The sequence below is a fragment of the Sus scrofa genome, chromosome 7 (assembly GCF_054392235.1).
Source record: "Sus scrofa isolate SSC_HxYL_T2T_F1_AM1 chromosome 7, Sscrofa_HxYL_maternal_Yorkshire_Landrace_v2.0, whole genome shotgun sequence".
Taxonomy (NCBI): Eukaryota; Metazoa; Chordata; class Mammalia; order Artiodactyla; family Suidae; genus Sus; species Sus scrofa.
Window position 1 is genome coordinate 11950950 of NC_139389.1, and position 16824 is coordinate 11967773.

The following is a 16824-nucleotide window of genomic DNA, read 5'->3' on the forward strand; positions in this document are numbered from 1 at the left end:
GCTAGGCTTTTAAGCTATCTGTGCAGTGAATGTCTACAGCCACTTCAAATTTATAGGATTATGAGGCCAGGCCTTCCCATGCCCTAAAAGTTGCAGTTCAGCTTAAATCAAAATAATTTTCTGCCTTAAATTATAAGAGCTCAGAGTGGCAAGCTACCAACCTGCTTTTACATTGACTAATATGTTCTTTTTCTCAATCTCACTCTTCTTCCACCCTTGTCTTTCTCCTCATCTCAACAAAGTCACCAACTTATCAAATAACCACTGTGGGAAAGCCATTGGAGCGGCTATATATTTTACGTTAAATATCACCCACCCAGGGCACCCCGCCGAGAGCTAGCAGATGTGATTTTCCTGCTGACGGCCAGCCACAGCGCCAATGCTCCTGAGGGTGCGTTTTCACCTCTCTTAGTTTATCACATGAAGGGTAGCTCTTTCCAGAGAGTTCCCTTAATGACAGAAAAAAATCTGTCGTGCTTTGTGCTTTACATTGTCTGCCCCTGCGTGCTGGAGCCACATCTTCACAATAGTCTAGAGGCAGAGAATGGGGCTCTGTGGTGTTTCATGCTGCAGAGAAAGTCATGTTTTTGTTTTCTCTCCCAATAGAAGGATCTAGGCAACTCTGTGGACCACTGTAAAGAGGGTTCAAGGCAGAGCTGACAACCTTCCCTGTCCTTCTTGTGCTTTGTAGCATCCCTTCTCTTCACCCACCCTGGGCTCTCCCAAGCACCTCTTGCTATGAATTGAATTAGTCCCCCAAAGAAGCTATGCTGAGGTCCTAACCCCCAGTATCTCAGAATATGACCTTATTTGGAAACAGGGTCTTTGTAGAGGTAATCAAGTTAAGATGAGGTCATGGGGGTGGGTGGTAATCCAGGATGACGGGTATCCTTACAAAAAGGGGAAATTTGGGCACAGAGACAGACCACGCACAGAGGGAAGATGATGTGAAAACACACAGGGAGAAGATGGCCATGTGATGGGGGTGATGCAGCTACAAGCCAAGGAACGCCAAGGGTTGTCAGCAAACACTTGAAGCTAGGAGAGGCTGGGAAGGCTTCTCCCCCAGAGACGGCACAGCCCTGATGACAACCTGCTTTTGAGCTTTGAGCCTCCAGAATGGACTCAATATATTTCTATTGTGTCAAGCCACTCCGTTTTTGGTGCCTTGTTACAGCAGCCCTAGGAAACTAATACTTCTCCCTTCCCAGCACTTGAAACAACCGACTTAGAGGCCAGGGTCCCCCCTCACCATACACCACTCTAGCAGCAATTCTTCCCAAGTAGCAAATCTTCCCACCTTTGCCCTCTAGTCACCCAAACTTGTCAGTTTTATGTCCCACCTACCCATGGCCTTGGCCTCTGCCATGGTCAAGTAATAATGAAGTGATTACCTAGGAACAAATTTGTAGTAAAGCAGGAAGGGTGGATGGGCTCACAGGTTAATGGTTTAGTTCCCAGGTTGTATGTAACATTTCCCAGAGGTTTCTTAAGAAGAATAGCTTACACTGATGTTTCTCAAACTGAAGTCTGAGATCTCTAAAAATTTTTTTTGCCTTTTGTCTTTTTAGGGCTGCACTTGAGGCATATGGAGATTCCCAGGCTAGGGGTCAAATCGGAGCTGTAGCTGCCGGCCTACACCAGAGGCACAGCAATGTGGTATCTAAGCCATGTCTGCAATCTACACCACAGCTTCCAGCAATTGCCAGATCCTAAAACCACTAAGAGAGGCCGGGGATCAAACTTGTGTCCTCATGGATACTAGTCAGGTTCATTAACCACTGAGCCATGACGGGAATGCCTAAAAATTTTTTATCTTACGTTTGCATTTACAAGACAATCCAAAAATATTTATTGATTTTCTAGGTATAAAATCAAAACATCTGTTTTGTCATGGTTATTACAATTGAATGCAATGATAGGAGACAATACATTTTTAAATTTCTGTTTATTTTTTCCAGCTTTACCAAGGTCTAATTGATGGATAATAATTACATATATTTAGGGTACACAATACAATGTCTTGGTGTACATTTACACTGTGAAATGATTACCACAATTGAGCTAACATATATATGCTATTGTATAGTCATCTCACACAGCTACCTTTTTTTTTTTGATGAGAAGACATTATGTTTTAAATCAGTTTTTCCCAGACTGAAGTTTGCAAGACATTTTTTGTTTTCCTTCAAGAAGAGGCTATTTTGGAGTTCCTATTGTGCTCAGTGAAAACAAACCTGACTAGCATCCATCGACCCCTGGCCTCACTCAGTGGGGTAAGGATCCAGCGTTGTCATGAGCTATGGTATGGGTTTCAGAGGCACCTTGGATCCTGTGTTTCTGTGGCTATGGAGTAGGCCAGCAGCTGCAACTCCAATTTGACCCCCAGCCTGAGAACTTCCATGTGCCACAAAAGTGTGGCTCCAAAAAGGAAAAAAAAAAAAAAAAGAAGGAGAAGGAGGGAGTTCCCGTCGTGGCGCAGTGGTTAACGAATCTGACTAGGAACCATGAGGTTGCGGGTTCGGTCCCTGCCCTTGCTCAGTGGGTTAACGATCCGGCGTTGCCATGAGCTGTGGTGTAGGTTGCAGACGCGGCTCGGATCCCACGTTGCTGTGGCTCTGGCGTAGGCCGGTGGCTACAGCTCCGATTCAACCCCTGGCCTGGGAACTTCCATATGCCGCGGGAGCGGCCCAAGAAATAGCAACAACAACAACAACAAAAGACAAAAGACAAAAAGACAAAAAGACAAAAACACACACACACACACACACACAAAAAAAAAAAAAAAAAAAAAAAAGAAGGAGAAGGAGAGGAGAAGAAGCTATTTCTCATTGTTAAGAAACACTGCCTATTCTGATGCTGGGCTGGATCTCCTTTGATGCCAAGCCAAATGTGCTAGCTTGCCATTAGCCATTACATGTACATATACATTTGCTTGAGGTTTTTAGAACATAAAAAAGGTTGTTCACTTGTCTTTCTGCCCATTTAAACTGCCTTTCTACATGATACTCTCTTTTCCCTTCATGGAGCAAATATGCCATGAGCTACTTTTAAAATCAATTATTCAGGGTCTTGGAGGCTGGAAGATGGAGCAGAAGTTCCCTGGAGTATTGTGAAGTAAACATCAAGTTATAAATGAAGAGCTCTCTATAAATAGGCTGAAGGATGGAGAACAGGGACATGCGTGGATGGGCTAGATTCCAATCCCTGCCTAACCTTCAAGAGAACTTCTTCTCCAGCATGAGAAAAAGTGCTGAGTTCACCTGCTGGGAAAGCTCTTGGGAATCCTTTCGGGTAATGCTCCTAGGGAGTCTAGTGAGAAGGTTCTCTGATGCAGTGTGTGTGTGCATGCGTGGGTGTGTTGGGAAAGAATCCTCTTCTCCAGGCCTGGTTCCTCCCTCTGAGCCATCATCGGCCAGCAGTGAAGCCTCTGCTAAGACTGCAGAGAGGGGATGGTGGGCCCCAGGAGGATGCGCCCAGACAGGAGGGCAAAGCAGACTGGGTGGCCTTTGGCTCACAGGTAGCCCCCTCCAGGCCACCTTCTCAAGTCCTCATTTCCGCCCCCCTATGCCCATCCAGGGCAGCAGACTTCAGCAGCTGCCTGGAACAAAGTTTAGACAAGCAGGAGAGCAGGCAACAGTCTGACAATGCGTGAGTTTGACCCAAGATTTTTCGGAATGGAACATGTACAAGGCTTGTACATCCTTACTACTCTAAGTTTCCAAAGCAGACCAGGCAACGCCTGTGGATCAGGCCTCCAAAAGGGCCTCCTGAGGGCTATAGACCGTTTTTGCTCTCTCTTCTTTTCTCCATGGAAAACAGTGAAGCACGCAGGCCATCTTGGAAACGTCCTCTTACTGGGCCTCTAGGAGTAAAAAGGGTTGACTAGGCCTCAGCAGAGGAATAACAGGTTATGTCATCTTTCGCCAGATACTAGAAACTCCATCTTAAACACACTTGCACAAAATCCCCATAATGTTTAGTTAAAATATAGTACATACACATACGGCTCTACACCCACATACCCATGTACCTATGTACTTATATACTACTGTGTACCTATATGTATACCTAACCCTGTGTCTGTGTACTTTTATATAATGTGATCTTTTTACCACATGTGTTATGGTTTCATTAAACACTGCTCAGTGGGAACAAAGTTTCAGTTGAGCAAGGTAAGTTCTAAAGATCTTCTGTACAGAATGACTATCATCAAAAAGAAGATGAATAACAAATGTTGGCAGGGATGTGGAGACAAGGGAACACTCGTACACTGTTGGTGGGAATGTAAATTGGAACAGCCGCTGTGGAAAACAGTGTAGAGGGCTCTTAAAAAACTAAAAGTAGGAGTTCCTGTCGTGGCTCAGTGGTTAACGAATCTGACTAGGAACCATGAGGTGGCAGGTTCGATCCCTGGCCTCGCTCAGTGGGTTGAGGATCTGGCGTTGCTGTGAGCTGTGGTGTAGGTTGCAGACGTGGCTTGAACTCGTGCTGCTGTGGCTGTGGTGTAGGCCAGCAGCTGCAGCTTCGATTGGACCCCTAGCCTGGGACCCTCCATATGCCGCAGGACTGGCCCTAGAAAAGGCAACAAAGACAAAAAAAAAAAAACCACAAAAAACTAAAAGTAGAATTACCACATGATCCAGCAATTCTACTCCTGGGTAGATATATCCAAAAAACCAAAAACTATTTGAAAAGATTCATGCAGCCCAATGTTCACAGCAACACTATTTACAGCTGCCAAGATATGGAAGCAATCTGTGTCCACCAACAGATGGATGGATGAAGATGTGATATATACACACACACATATGTGTATATAAAACAGAATACTATTCAGCCATAAAAAAGAAGAAAAATTTGCCAGTTGCAAAAACAGGGTTGGTCTTGGAGGGCATTATGCTAAGTTAGATAAGTCAGACAGAGAAGGACAAATACTACATGATATAATTTACACATGGAATCTAAAAAATATAACAAACTAGTGAATATAACAAAAAAGCAGATTCACAGATACAGAGAACAAACTAGTGATTACCAGTGGGGAGTAGGAAGGAGGGAGGAGCAATATAGGGGTAGGAGGTTAAGAGGTATAAATACATATATAAAATAAGCAACAAGGATATACTGTACAATATAAGGAATATAGCCAACATTTTATAATAACTATAAATGGATTATAACCTCTAAAAATTGTGAATTACTACACTATATACCTTATATAATATTGTACATCAACTATATTTTAATAAAAAAATAAAGAGGGAGTTCCTGTCATGGCTCAGCAGTAACAAACCCGACCAGCATCCATGAGGATGCAGGTTTGATCTCAGGCCTTGGTCAGGCGGTTAAGGATCTGGAGTTGCCATGAGCTGTAGCACAGGTCACAGATGCGGCTCAGATCTTGTGTTACTGTGGCTCCAATTCAACCCCTAGCCTGGGAACCTCCATATGCCATGGGTGTGGCCCTAAAAAGACAAAATAAGTAAATAAATAAACATCTGCTGTACAATATTGTGCCTATAGTCATAATACTGTATTGTGCTCTTAAATATTTGTTCATGTTAAGGGCTTTAATTTTAAAATAAAATTAAAAGTATGTCTAATGAAAAGTATGCTTTCTCCTCTCCCAGATCTTCAGGCTTTCTCTTAAGAGGCAACCAGTATATGCTGCCAAATATGTTTTTATGCACTGACCAAACCATACGCACATGCGTGGACACACACATGTGTTTTTACACATGTGGGAGAACATCATACCTAATACTTGGGATCTTGCTTATTTACTTAACATTATATCTAAGAGCTCCTTTCCATGCCTACAGAGAATGACATAATTCTTTTTTGTTTTTTTGTTTTGTTTTTTTTTTTTTTTTTGGTCTTTTTGTCTTTTTAGGGCTGCACCTAAGGCAGATGGAAGTTCCCAGGCTAGGGGTCCAATTGGAGCTGTAGCCGCCAGCCTACACCACAGCCATAGCAACACCAGATCCGAGCCATGTCTGCAACCTACACCACAGCTTACAGCAATGCTAGATCCTTAACCCACTGAGCGAGACCAGGGATCAAACCTGTGTCCTCATGGATGCTAGTTCGCTAACCGGTGAGCCACAACAGGAACTCCACATAATTCATTTTTTAAAATATACTATGGGTATAGTGAACATCTCCTATAAACATCTCTTAGCAGGTGTGCAAGTTTATTTGCCAGATAAATTCCTAGCAGTATAACAGTTAGATCAAAGGTATATGAATATTGTATTGTGATAGATATTGAGGAATTGCCCTCTAAGGAGAGCATGTTGATTTACAGTCTCTGCCTCTCGGCCCACTTACCAGGGTTGTACATTTTCAAACTTTCTGATCTTGGCAAAATATATACGTAAACATAAGTGATGCTCTTGCTTCCAGTCTTGCTCCCTTAAATTCGCCAAGCACCTTGAAGCTTGTGCGGTATTTCTCAAACATAAATCTGATCCTGTAACTCACCTATCCAAAACTCTCTCATGATTCCTCAATATCTTTGGGGTAAAGTTCCGTTGCCTTGATGGGCTCACAAGGTCCACAGCCTCTGGACCCTGCCCAGGTTCAGCATCATCTTCCGTGCTTCAGCCACGCTAGACTATGCTGCCTTCCGTAGATGGTCCTACTCTTCCTCACCTCCATCCAGACCTCTCCCCTGTGCTTCCTGCCTGAGGACAGGAAGCCTCCTCTGCCTGTCTCCCCTGCTCTGGTTCATTCCTACTCATGACTGGTTTCATTTTCCGTGTGGCACCCACTAGGTTATGATGGGGAGCACCTTGGCTGCCTTCGCAGCCCTTTGCACTTCACCTTATGAATTACGTAACATGGTACATACAAAATAATATAGACGTATATGTATGTTATGAAGCATAATCATAAAAACAAATATGTACACAGCTACCAACCCACCTTAAGAACCAGATGGCCGCCAACACAGTAACATGTGCCGCTTTCCTTACGACACTGGGTGGTAATGGTCCCGACCCTTGTCTCTATTTCCTACTGTAGTCTCTGTTCTAGGGGCCGCAGGTCTGGTCTGACTTGTGTCATAGTGATGTCACAGGGATGCCACAAGTTCCAGGACTTCACAATATTTAAAAATCGAATTTAATAATATCCAGAAAGGCAAATACTTTTTTAAAAAAAGATAACCAGGCACCCAGCAGTGGGTCAGTTATTAAGAACCTACCACCATGGAGTTCCCGTCCTGGCGCAGTGGTTAACGAATCTGACTAGGAACCATGAGGTTGCGGGTTCGGTCCCTGCCCTTGCTCAGTGGGTTGACGATCCGGCGTTGCCGTGGGCTGTGGTGTAGGTTGCAGACGTGGCTCGGATCCCGTGTTGTTGTGGCTCTGGCGTAGGAGGGCAGCTACAGCTCCGATTAGACCCCTAGCCTGGGAACCTCCATATGCCGCGAGAGCGGCCCAAGAAATAGCAACAACAACAACAACAAGACAAAAGACCAAAAAAAAAAAAAAAAAAAAAAAAAAGAACCTACCATCAGTTACTCTATACTTTGGGTCACTTTCCTAAGGTCAGGGATCAGTCTGTACAGCTTAAGCCTCCTCTGGTTCCTTTGTTGAGGCTAGGCTGCTGGGACATATTTCTTCTCTTTTTCTTTTTTTCTTTCTTTCCTTTTTTTTTTTTTCATTGCTGATACTGTTCATTTAAATTTTCAAATTGTTTATTAACAAGGTTAAATAATTCTTGATTTACCAGCAATCCACCTAATGCTGCAGTTGCCAGGTGAATGAGTTTATTCTTCCATGGTAATGAGCAGATTCAGTTACTGTCCAAAGCTAGTATTCTTGATGCCAATTTTACAAATGGAATGCTACCACCTACTCAAATTAAATAAGGAAACATATCACTCATGGAATTCAGATCAAGATAATAATAGCAACTCTAATTTAATGAGGACCAACCATGTGCCAGGCACACTGTAGATTTTATTTATGATTTTCACCATAATCCTATAAAGTAGGAGTGGTTATTTCTATTTGCAGATAAGAACCTGAAGGTTCAGTGGATAAGGGATTGAATCAAGCTGCTGAGAATGGATATGACAGAGCTGGAACTATGATCTAAGTCTTTGTCTCCCCGAATCCAAACCCAACCTCTCCCCACATCACACTGTATCTCAGACAGCAGCATAACTAAAGAAATAGCAAAAAAAAAAAAAAAGCCTTTAAAAATATCTTCCTTATTCTTTAAACTTGCCCTGGTCTATTATTAAAAATATTTTTCATTTTTGAATAACAATCTTTACTACCTTTTAAATGGTATGGAATATTTACTAAAAGAATTGAAAAAAAGAGAAAAAATCACTTTGCTTTTATTAATTTTAGGCAAGCATTCATTGAATCATTCCTTTGACAGATATTTGAGTGCCTATTATATGCCAGACACCGTTCTATGCAAATAAAATCAAAGCAAACAAACAAAAATCCCCGTTCTGTGGAACTTAAATTACAGCTGCACCTGTTGCATATGTAAGTTCCTGGGCCAGGGGCAGTAATGGAGCTGCAGCTGCAGTCTATGCCACAGCCACAGCCACACTAGATCTGAGCCGCATCTGTGATTTACACCGCAACTTGCAGCAACGCCGGATCCATAACCCACTGATGAGGCCAAGGATGGAACCCATATCCTCACAGAGACAATGTTGGGTCCTTAACCCACTGAGCCACAACAGGAATTCTTGACACTTACATTCTAAAGAGAGGGCCCCTGGCAAAGATGTGCACTAACAAGTGAGAAAAAGGAAAGTAAAACGAGAAAAGGGAATGAGAAGGGACAAGTCTGGATGTTTCTTTAAAGGAGGAGTTCTGATGAGTCTCCCTGATAATATATTGTTTGAGCAGAGGTATCAGTGAAGGGAGGGAAAGAATAAGTGGAGATACTGGGGGTGGGGGTGGGGAGAGAGGGTTCCCCCGGCCAGGGGTGCACATTCATGTCTACTTTATCGACTAATGCAAGCTATGGTGTTGCTGATTATATTTTGTAATAGATCCCCTTACATTTGATAGAGCTTATGGATTCAAAACGTTACCTTAAGCCCTCAAAGCAGAGTTTCTCTTTCCTTCAAAGCCCCTGCGGCTCCTGGCACTTCACCCGTGCCTGCCTGCTGTTGACTTGGAATGAGAAGATTGCTTAGTCACCTACTTCCCGCTTAGCGAGGCTCCAGAGAGAGGAGGTGGAGGGAGGTCTAATGAGATGACACCTACGAAACCCCAGTACATGCACTTGCATAGAAGTTTATTGCTATTTGGTTATTGTCAGGAGCTTGGAAGTCAGGGGTACTCAGCATGGTTGTACTTATCCAGCAGAAAGGAATAAATCTCTTGTGTATTAGGAGTCAAGCCATTCAAAGCATATGTGTATTTCTGTTCCTCCAAGCAAGCTGGGACACGTTAGACCAAACACCATGTGGATGGTCTAAGCAGAGAGGAAACTCCAAGGAGTTGTCTCTGTGGGGGTGGCTCATCAAAGACCAAGGTTGTTCAGGGCCTGGCATCAAGTTGGCCTGAAAGAGGCACCAGAGAAAGAAAGGAGAGTTTCCACACAGGATGGGTGGAGGGGAAGGGAGGGACACCACTCAGTGGGAAACAAAACAAACACATCCAGCACAAAACTGCATGATAAAAGGAAGAACAGAGAGTTTACTGTGCCAGTTAGAGAATACATAAAATGGGCACCCTGGCAAATTGGCACAAACGGGATGAGAAACAGTCGATCAAGAAGGATCATTAATGAAAAGAACTGACTTACTTAAGTGTAGACAGACTCCAGCTTCAGAGTCGCTAGGGTTCTCCAGGTCTGGTTAAGGTGGGCGGAAACTACCTCCCAGCTGTGTTCACCATCACCTCTGCAAAAGCAGAATTGGGAAGATGAGAAAAACCTCATTCGGTCCAATCACTGTGTGCTGCTTCAATTTAGCTTCACTAAACAAGCACCCACCTGAAGAAGGATGGGGGTGTTTTCCACTCAGTTAATCATTAAGGCACTCTCCCAAAGGAGCCGTCTGCCAATAAAATGCATTTGAAATGATGGTAGGAGACAAGGGATTATTGAACAGTGGAATAGTGTGAACTTTAAGCTCACTTTCAAGATGTCAGAGGTGAACAAGTAAAACAGAATACTTTTAAAGACTTTTAGGAGCCCCCTCCCTCTCTTTCTCTCTCTTACTTTGCAATATTTATGAAAAACTAGTGAAAAAATTTGCATGGTTATAGATTCTCTAATCAGGTTTCCCCTGGGTTATTATTCAGATAGATTGGTGAGAGAATCCTATTGATGATAATTACTGTGATAATAAATGTAATTTCCATCATTTGCATAGGTCATTATGGTTCATATAGCTCTTTCACTTGCATGTTCATATTTAATCTCCACAAGGATACTTAGGCACTATATATCCCTGTTTTATAGATGAGAATGTTGGCCCAGGCTCATGCTGCCAGGACATAGTGGTTGGCAGAGGTCAAAAGAACAGAATTTTTAGGTCCATGCAGGACTGTATCTTTATCTCCCTCAGCTTTCCTTTCGGCCCTGGCCCTGATCCTCCTCCCCAGGCTCCCCCCATACAGAGGGCCACTAACTTCTAGTTCCCACATGTGGGAACCTCTTTACGAACCACGGAGGTTGGAAGACAAAGACATGGCTCACTCAGTTATGGGCAGAGTTGAGCAACCAGGGCTTTGCTGCCAGCCTCCACAGACAAGAGTGAAAAAGGACCCATGGCCTTCTGAGGTCAGCTTCCCAGAAGCTGCGGCCCTTGAACCCGTGCACAGTGAGGTCCTTATGGAAACCAGGGCTGTGTCATATGCTTTCCTCAGCAACCCTCTTCTTTGCCTCTTGCCAGAACACAAACCCCTTGAACAAATGTTTGTCAAAGTATCCATAGAATATTCTGGAAGATGTTATAAGGCACTGGGATGGTAGAAGGGGTGATAGGAGGATTCTGTGATCAAATGAGCTTGGGAAATGCTCTAGAAGATTTATATGCACATTAGTGTATTAAACTTTCTGGGAAATACCACAGTATAGAACTATTTATTTCTGTAGTTGTGAACCTCTTTCTTTCTTATAACCCTGATTAATGTCTAGTGGAGCATTTCTTACCCATTACTGAGCTGTATAATTATGCAACATTCCAAAATACACTAGAGCACAGTGTTCTGGAAATGCATAGCTCCCTGTACATGACTGATACACAGCCTGCATCTGATGGAAATGTTGAGGCATTTTGTAAATCTTTAAGGGTCAAGGTGCACTACATATATAAAAGAATGAAACTATGACCACTTAAACAACTGTGTTCATTTGATAATGATGTAGATCAGTGGTTCCCAAATTTTTTTTTTCTTTTTTTTATTATTTTCCCACTGTACAGCAAGGGGGTCAGGTCATCCTTAGATGTATGCATTGCAGTTACAGTTTTTTCCCCCACCCTTTCTTCTGTTGCGACATGAGTATCTAGACATAGTTCTCAATGCTATTCAGCAGGATCTCCTTATAAATCTATTCTAGGAGTTCCCAAATTTTTACTGCAATTTTAATGACCAGAGGAGCTTTAAAGATGTGGATGCCCAGGCTGCACCCAGACTCATTAGAACAGGAACTGTGAGGGTGTAACCAAGGCATTAGTATTGGCAAAGTTCTCTAGATGATTTCAATATACAAGTTGGGACCCAAAGGTATAAATGATTATCCTAAAGCAGAGAGCAGATAAGAGACTGAGATGAGCTTCTGGCAACTTACTTGGGCCGCTTAAAAACTGTCCATGAGTTTATGAAACATCTCCCTCCTGGCGAGAATAAGACAAATGCTAGAGACTTGGCTTGTCATTTTACAGTTCTAATTGGTAAACATGTGTTCCAAATATGCCTGTGATTGGTTTAATTATACACAAATAAGCTTGGCTTATGTATACTGCCGAAAGCTGCAGATGTGAAGTTTTAATTATCACATCATATGGTAATTTAGTTCAAGATGGACAAATACAGGTTATAATGAAAGTCACGGAAGAGTTGGCTTGGAAAATGATTTGCAGGGGGATACAAAACACAATTGGCTCCTGAACCCACTACTGAACTCAGAGGGCTGAATGCTCTGTGGGAAATATTTCCCTTCAAAAACGACTTGTATAAATATACAGATCATGAATACACACTAACGCTGGTTTGAGAGATAAAACTCAGGTTATTCTGATCACCCAGGAGAGCCATGAGGAAAGAGGTACTTAAGATGGAATGGGGTCAAGAAATTTTTGGAGCTTGGAACACTCAAGAAAGGGTAGACCTTAGTGAGACCATATAGTGAGTGCTGAGTAGTAAGGAATGAAATAAAAATAATAATAGCTAGATTTTACTGAGCACTGCCTACATGCCCGGCTATAATGTAAGCATTCTACCTGTTCCTTCATTTAATCCTCTCTTCTGAGAGAGAAACGGTAATTATCCCCATTTTCCTGCTGAAGAACCTGAGGAGATTAAATGAGCTAATATATGTCAGGTGCTTGGTACCATAGCTGGCACATGACACTCAATAGTGGTAGCACTTAATTTTTGGGTTGTAGAATCATAGAATGTTAGAAAGATCATTAGTGAGATTCATTTTATTTCTTAAAAAGAAAGTAAAACTATATAACAAGAGAAGAGTTCAATATTTGGGTTCTGCCTTTGATTCAAGTTATTTAGGTGAAGCAAGAGGAAATGGCCATTTCATTTGATGTTCTATAACTGATTTTAAAAATTTTAGTATCTGTTCTTTTTGGCCAAGCAGATGGCATGCAGAAGTTCCCAGGCCAGAGACAATCCACACCACAACAGCAACCCTAGCTGCTGCCGTGTCAATGCTGAATCCTTAACCTGCTGCACCACCAGGGAACTTCTGAGTGCCTATTCTTAGAGATGGTGTCATAGAGGCTAAACTGCCTCTTTTTTATCTTAGAATTTAAGAATTGTTCCTGCAATTTAGGTACAGTGCCACCAGGGGGAGATAGGGAACCACAGTTGCTTACATCAAGGTCCACATCAAGGTCCTAGGTGTTTCAGTTTTTCTGCAATTCAAGATAATGACTCTGATTCACTCTTCTTCTAAACAATACATTTTCAAATTTTGAATAAATTATATATCTTCTAAAAAATAAGTCATCTTTAAGCAAGTTCTCTCCTGAAAGATAATAGCTTAGAAACAGGATTTAGCAAACTTTTTCCATAAAGGACTAGAGAGTAAATATTTTTAGGTCTGTGAGCCAAGCCACTTCTGTTCCAGCTACTGAGCTCTGCCATTCTAATGTGAAAGCAGCCATAGGCATATGTAAATGAATGAGTGAAGCTACATTCCAATAAAACTTTATTTACAAAACCGGGGTGGGATGGATTTGGCTCATGGTTTTCTGATCTCTGCACCGGAACAAGTATTGCAAATTCAACTGCCTACAGTTAATCAGCTTGCGTGGGGTCCGGGACGAATCAGGGGGCACATCTTCCATTTAAGAGCTGGCCCCTCTCAGGCCCAGCCGATGGTGATCATGCACACGTGGGCTCAGTGGGGCCAGATCCTTCTATTTTTCAAAAAACAGCTAGAAATCTGGAGTTTTATGTGAGCTTCTGCCTTTTTTTTTTAACTTGGCAATTAATTCAAATAACCATCACTTTGGGTACCCAGCAGAACAACTTGGCAGACTGCATCTGGCCCTGTTGTGCAGCTTCTGCTGCAGAGTGATTTTTAAAATGAACCAACATGCTCAAGATACAGATGTGGAGATTTCTACCATCGTTCTTTTTGTTTGTTTAGTTGAATAAATCTACACATAACAAGTTTAAGGTGTATAAGGTGTTACTTAAATACACTTATATACTGAAATAGGACTGCCACCCCAGCAATATTTGTCACAATACATAACGATAGTACTATAATATTGTCTATGTCCATTAGGCCGTGCATTAGCTCTCTATAGCTTAGTGACTACTTTTCACCCTCATCCTTCTTACTATGAGACTGTTACATAGCACTGATTAAGTGGCAGGTCCTGTTTTAGGTGTTCTGCATATATTAGATTATGAATTCTCCCCACAGCCACCTTGTAAGGTAAAAGCTATTACTGTTTCACCGCAGGCAGAGAGAGGTTGAGTAATTTGCCTAAGGTCACACAGCTAACATGTGGCAGAGCTGGAATTTGAACCTCCGCAGTGAGAAGGTGGTGTCCGTGCACTTTTCTCCTTTCTGGGGCTACTACCCTCTTTCCAACCTGCACTAAGCTTCAGCAATAGTGACTGGAGGAGAACGAAGGACTCTCTAATAACGAGTCAGGGCCCAAGGTCCCTTCCCAGTTAACTTATCTTTCTGTTCTGGAGACTTGGAGGCTCTGGGGTAAAGTCATGTCTGAGATTCCTTCCTTAGCAGCCTGCTGTGAGGCACATACCACAGCAAATGTCACCTCAGAGGCTTGGGTCATTCCATTACTCCCGTTTGTATTTTATTATAATTATTTTGTGTAAAGCCTCACTCTGCTCTGGAATTTGGATTAACTCTACATACAATATTTGGTTTAATTATCCACCTTGCTTTTCTAATTTCTCCTAGCAAGCCCCAAGCAATGACTTCAGGGATGTGTAAGAAAGATTTTTTTTTTTTCTTAAAGTCATAGTGCTGAATTTAGGGAAAGGAAAGAGATGAAAATTGTTTTGAAAGGACGGTAAGTTAATATCTAACTTTGATGAGCAGAAAACACTCTCATTTTGAGAGAGAAGTGTACATTTTTATTTTCTCTAGAAACTTAAAAGTAATTGCAGAATAGGCACTTGTATCACTTTTCTGAAATGCAGCCCTAAATTTTACTGTTTATTTTTGAAGATACCCTGTAAAGTAACTTCAGCGGCAAAGGAAATGCAGACGTCAAAACAAATTATAGTCCCTCTTTTTTAAAAGTGCAAGTACCTCTGGGAAGCCAGTGGAGCTATTGGTCATACATAATTTAATACGCAATACTTAGTCAGCAAGCCTTTCCTTCCAGAGTCCAGGGAAACTGGATTCTACTGGGAAAGGAAAACAGTTTTTGAATTCTAGGGTCATGTGAGGCTTATGACAAGAAGGGATGTGGCTTCATGATAAAAACAAGGTTTTCCTGGAACTGTCCCAGTGGTAAAACCGCAAGTCCCATGTCCCAGGAATCCTCTCAGTCCCATGCAAACTGGGACACTTGGTGACCCTAAAATACGTGGACACTATTCCTGAGTTCCTGTCTAGCTTCCTGACCCCACAGTTCTCCTCTCCCCATAGCTAAGCCTTCTTCCCCTCTGCTTGCAAGTGTGGCCCCCATGGCTCTAAATTACCTCCTTCAGTGTTTTCTAAACTTCCCCGAGCACAAGAATCACCTGGATGCTTGTAAAAACACAGATTCCCAAGCTGCCCTCCCAGCAATTCTCATTCAGGGGTTTGGTGTAGCTCTAGTTCACCAAAAATGCAGAGAGTTTGGGGAGCAAGCCCTGGGTAGCCCTAGTCAGGGGTGATACAAGGACCTCTTTCCCAACAGTCGGGAGACTCAGCAGAGACCCCCCCATGATCTGTGCTCTGACTTGGACCTTGGCCCACTGCTAGCAGCTGGGTTTCCAGAAGGCTCCACCCTCACAGAGATCAGGCACTGTCTCTGAATCTGTAACCAGAAGCTGACCTTCCCTGCCGGCGGACAGAGGTCTCTGGTGCTTCCTGCCTTTCCAAATCTCCTAAATAGCTTGCTCTGGGAGCTGCATTTCTGTCTCTGTACTATGACATGACCTGCCCTCTCAGGTGACCTCTTACCTGTCAGCACCCTCTGTAGAGTAACTGCGGATGGGACATCAGCCCACCTCCACCTGCAGGGGCAGCCCCCTCTCAGTGAGGGTCCCCACAGGTTCTGGCCTCTTCCAGTTTCTCCCACAGTCTGAATTTAACCCTTTTCTGTCCACGTGCTTTAAGCGATTCAACAGCATGAGAAGAATGCAAAAGGCAGGGGATATTTTTGAAGGGTGTGAGCCCCTGAACTGACTGCTGAGGTTGCATTTCAGCTGTGTAACCTTGGGCCTCAGTTCATCTGTAAAATGGGGTCCTAACAGTAGCGTAATGACTTCATTACATGGTTAGCAGGGTTAAATAAGATACCAGTAAAGCACTTAGCACAGTGCATGATACATATCAAACTCTGTAAAACGTCAGCTGTCCCCCTAACATTATTATTGAGTCCTATTGCTGTCATTATTGTTGTAATGATTATTTCCACCAGGGATTAGGAGAAAAGTGCAGAAGATAAGGTAGGAGAAGGTCCTTTATCTTTTTACACAATTGTCTAGGGCTTCCTCTGCACCTTGGAATTTTAAAGACACTTTCCCTCCTCTGCATCTCTTTGTCCTTCTCATTATTCCAAAAGATTACAGCAGCCATGTTTTCAAAGTGAATATTGGGATCTATGACCTGGTCATTCAGTGGCAAGGAGTTCATATCCAAACTCTTCTAGAAAATTCTGACTATATTATCACCATACTTTTGACCTCTTCTTAGAAGACCAAGAGTTTGGGATAAGATTTTTAGGTTCAGTAAAGATGTGTCGGATGTATGAAAGCTTTGGTGACCTTCTCTAAGAACCCAGCCCCCATTTGTATTGTGAAGTCCCAATATCCAACTCACATCTGAATTTTAAAGATATAACCACTGCTAAGCAACGACCAAATGTATCATATTTTGCCCCAACTCAGTGCACTGGAGTATTCTTCAAAGGGAAACACATTTACATGAATCAATTTATCTTTCATTTGATATCAA

General features: G+C 42.6%; 1 protein-coding gene across 3 annotated transcripts in view; it reads right to left on the bottom strand.

Annotated features, from left to right (window-relative positions):
• LOC110261786 (uncharacterized) overlaps nucleotides 1-16824 on the bottom strand; it is a 321102-nt gene that overhangs the window by 171056 nt on the left and 133222 nt on the right. For all 3 annotated transcript variants that reach the window (XR_002346325.2, XR_014809663.1, XM_084967495.1), the window contains exon 3: nucleotides 9793-9889. The gene's annotated coding sequence lies outside the window, so the exon portion shown is untranslated. The remainder of the gene's footprint in view (nucleotides 1-9792; nucleotides 9890-16824) is intronic.